Below are 4701 nucleotides of genomic sequence, written 5' to 3'. Positions count from 1 at the left end.
ATATATATATAAAATATATATTATCTATAATGTATATATTATATATATAAAATATTTAAAATATATTTTAAATATATATTTTAAAAGGATTACATTTTTAAAAAGATAGAAGCAAAAAAAAAAAGAGAGAAGCAATGCATGCCCATTGTAGAATGAATAGGTAACAAAATTCCATACAACAGAGTATCAGTCATAAAATGAAACTGAAATATACTACAGCGTGGATGGACATTAAAAGCATTATGAGCCGTAACCGGTTTGGCTCAGTGGATAGAGCGTTGGCCTGCGGACTGAAAGGTTCCAGGTTGATTCCGGTCAAGGGCATGTACCTTGGTTGCAGGCACATCCCCACTGGGCGGTGTGCAGGAGGCAGCTGATCGGTGTTACTCTCTCATCGATGTTTCTAACTCTCTATCTCTCTCCCTTCCTCTCTGTAAAAAATCAATACAAATATATATTTTTAAAAATTATGAAACAAGCCAGACACAAAAGGTCAAATATTGGATGATTCTGCTAATGTGAGGTACTTAGAATAATCAAATTCATCGAGACAGAAAGTAGAATAGAGGTTGCCGGGGTTGGGGGGGGAGGAACCATGGAAAGTTAGTGTTTAACGGGTACAGAGTTTCAGTCTGGGACGATGGAAAAGTTCTGGAGATACACAGCAGTGATGGTTGCAAGCCATGTAAAATGTATTTGATGCTACTGAACTGTACACTTAAAAATGGTTAAAGTGGCAACTTTTGTTACGTATATTTTACCATAATAAAAACATTTTATTTTGGAGAGGACCGTTACACTGTGAATTGGGAATCAAGTGAACAGTACCCCGACCTTGAGCCCGTTTCTCATCCGCCCCAATTCCCCGTCTGCATTAGGTTACTAGCATGTCCCCTCCCATAATGCTTTGCTTCATTCTCCACCAAAATCTAGTGAAGTGAAATAAAGCAGAAGAATCTTCAGAAACAGCCTATGAGTTTCCGAGAGATCTTAAGGTGGCGGTATAATTTCCAACCAAACAATAATGGAAAGTTCTTCCGTGAGCTTCAAACTCGCCTTTTTGAATTAGGAGCCTTGCTTACAGGGGACGATGAGCAGGGGAAGCGCTCGCCAGCTTTGCGCAGTGGCAGTATCGTAGCCAATGAGGTTTATCCGAGGCGCGATTATTGCTAATTGAAAACTTTTCCCAATACCCCGCCGTGACGACTTGAAATATAGTCGGCACTGGCAATTTTTGACGGTCTCTACGGAGACTGATCTTTTCGGTTAAAAAAAGAAGCCATCTTTTCTGTAGTTGCTAGAATAGGTGCGCAAGGTGCCGTCGCTTTGAAGATTTTATCTGCAAAGAGTGGCCTGGACCTGCTGTCCCTGGTCCACGTTGCATCTCTTCGTCTTTGCAGCGCCAACACCCGAGGTGCGGCTACTCCGGAAATGCTCCCTCTGGCCCCTGCCCCGGGCATCTGCGCCCGCGCCCCCAGCTACTTGTTGCTCTTCGGCTCACCCTCGCTGTCGCTGCCTTCCCGCCGCTCCCTTTTCTCCAAATTCAAGCCATTACGGTCATCTCTGTGACGTTATGCTGATTTGCATAAAATCCCCCAGCATCCCCAGCGAATGTAGGCTCATTCCCAAAATCTGGACATTCTACACGAGATGGTCCCATAACAAGAAGCCTCCCGTGCAGATGGGCCTGAAATACAACTGCTCCGAGGGGACCGGGTCAGATCCACGAACTCGCCGGCAGGTGCTCACCCTCAGCGAAAGGAGGTTCCCATCCGCCGGGGAGTGTGGCTCGCGCTCACGGCCGTCAGCTTTGCGCAGTGGCAGTATCGTAGCCAATGAGGTTTATCCGAGGCGCGATTATTGCTAATTGAAAACTTTTCCCAATACCCCGCCGTGACGACTTGAAATATAGTCGGCACTGGCAATTTTTGACGGTCTCTACGGAGACTGGATCTGAGCTGTTTTAAAGAGAGTATGTCAGTTTCCTGCTCCTTAAGTATGCGTCTCGGGCCTTAGGGTTGTTCTACCTGGTTTCCCTGTGTCTTCCCTGTGTCTTTCTTGTCTTCCTGGGTTAGGAGTCTATGGGTGGTGTGGTCTCCAGGAGCCTGGCATTGCGCCCCCCCCCGCCCCCAGACCTTTTACAGCTGGGCGTGTGCGGTGGCTTGTGACAGTCTCACCTATACACCAAAACTCATCCCTACTGGTTGGTAAGCAACCCCTTTCAGCAGAGTTCACAGAGTCGCAGACTTGGAAGGTATCGCATCCAAAAGTGTTGCCGATCTAAGAAAAAAAAGGTTGCCCAGGTTGCCCTGGCTGGGTTGTTCAGTGGTTAGAGCGCCGGCCCATAGCCTGAAGGGTCTCGGGTTAGTTGCGGGCTCGTTCCCCGGTCGGGTTGGGGCGCTTGCGGAAGGCAACAAATTGCTGTGTCTCTCTCACATCCATGTTTCTCTCTGTCTCTTCCACTCCATTCCATTCTCTCTACAAATCAATGGGAAAAATATCCTCCGGCGAGGATTAGCGACATATCATTTTTGATTCATTCACACCAGATAGCTACTGTCATTTTTTAAATGTGACACTCTAAGGCAGTGGTTCTCAACCTTCCTAATGCCTTGACCCTTTCATACAGTTCCTCATGTTGTGGTGACCCCATAAAATTATTTTCGTTGCTACTTCATAACTGTAATTTTGCTACTGTTATGAATCGTAATGTAAATATCTGATATGCAGGATGTATTTTCATTGTTACAAATTGAACATAACTAAAGCATAGTGACTAATCACAAAAACTATGTAATTATATGTGTTTCCCAATGGTCTTAGGTGACCCCTGTGAAAGGGTCGTTCGACCCCCAAAGGGGTCACAACCCACAGGTTGAGAACCGCTGATCTAAGAGAAAAGAGGTCAGTGCCCCTGACTATATAGTCAGGTATTGCATTTTTAAAAATTCTTGAGGCATACCTGTGCCATGGCACACCAGTCAAAAATTGGTGTTTTATCATCTAAACAAGCCCCCTTGCCTTTTTTCTTTCCTTCAGGACATTGAGTTTTTGAAGAGTCCAAAGCAGTTATCTTGCAGAATGTCCCGCATTCTGGCTTCATCTGATTGTGTCCCCGGCGGCGTTAACATGTCCCTCTGTCCGCTGTACTTCCTGTCAAGTGGAAGTTAGACCTCAAAGCTAGATTCAAGAGCACTACAGAGGCGGCTTTGTGAACCTCGCACTGTATCTTCCACTATTAGTGATGCTGCGTGTAAGCGCCTGGCTAAGGCAGTAACTGCTCTCTCTCTCTCACTTTACTGTAAGGTGCATTTTGCCTTATGTAATCCATTACCTGTGGATGAACGACGCTGAATACGGCAACCATTTCATACTGAAAGCCCCTTTCTTTTCACACCCGCTGCCCTGCACCACTTCCTGATCAGGCGCCAAGATGTCACCGCTGAGTAAGATAAGCTAACATCCCTTCTTCTGGGGAACCCAGGGTAGGTTTCCTGGAATCAGGCCCGTGTTCAGAACCAGTGTCCCCTGACAAGCCAGTGTGTCAAAACTGAAAAAATGTGATGGACAGAGGGGGTCCGTGATAACTGCTCAAAGGGGCATCCTGGAGACTCCATATTGATTATGGGACCTCAAGAGTTGCCAGGATATGCCACCCAGAGCAATGGTTCTCAACCTTCTGGCTCTTTAAATATAGTTCCTCATGTTGTGACCCAACCATAAAATTATTTCCGTTGCTATTTCGTAACTGTCATGTTGCTACTGTTATGAGTCGTAATGTAAATATCTGATAGGCAGGATGGTCTTAGGCGACCCCTGTGAAAGGGTCTTTCGACCGCCAAAGAGGGCGCGACCCACAGGTTGAGAACCGTTGACCCAGAGTCTGACGTTTCAGGGAGCTATAAATATCCTTGATAGCGTGGTCTGATAACGCACGCCACCCTTTCTTTCCACTCTAGCTGCTAGTCTGGGTGTCAAAACAGGCCTGAGAAAATAGAAGATGGGTGCTTCTTCCCATGGCAACTTCTGTATGGCTCAGAAAGTTAGTTGGGCCCGGACGGCATGGCTCAGTGGTTGAATGTTGACCTAGTAGCCAGGAGGTCACGGTTCCATTCTCAGGGCAGATGCCCAGGGTTACAGGCTCCATCTCCAGTAGGGGGCGCGCAGGAGGCAAACATTCAATGATTCTCATCATTGATGTTTCTATCTCTCCCTCTCCCTTCCCCTCTGAAATCAATAAAAATATATTTTTAAAAAATAAGTAAGTTGTTGAGCTTCCTCCCGTGCACAAAAAGATCGCCAGTTCGATTCCCAATTAGGGCCCGTACCCGGGTTGTGGGCTCGACTCCCAGGAGGGGGTGTGCAAGAGGCAGACAATTGATTCTCTTTCATCATCGATGTTTCTGTCTCTCCACCTCCCTTCCTCTCCAAAACAATAAAAACATATTTTTAAAGAAAAAGTAAGAAAAGGCTTTGCTGCTTCTGATTTGGTGGGGGGGGGGGGTGGTAGTGAAGGCCCCCCTCTAGGTGACTCATTGCCCTGCTTACAACTTTCATGCCAGAATAAAGCCCAATGATTTTCCATGACCTCTGACCTCATTAGAGGACCCAGTACAATACGCCTTCTCCCCAGCTCTCCCTTTTTCCTTCCTCAGCTCCAGCACATCCTCCTGGCTTCAGACCCCAGCAGGCTGTTGCTCC

This window comes from Myotis davidii, unplaced genomic scaffold, assembly GCF_000327345.1.
Source record: "Myotis davidii unplaced genomic scaffold, ASM32734v1 scaffold803, whole genome shotgun sequence".
NCBI classification, from domain to species: Eukaryota; Metazoa; Chordata; class Mammalia; order Chiroptera; family Vespertilionidae; genus Myotis; species Myotis davidii.
The sequence above is the reverse complement of the archived record's forward strand: the minus strand, read 5'-3'. Positions refer to the sequence as shown.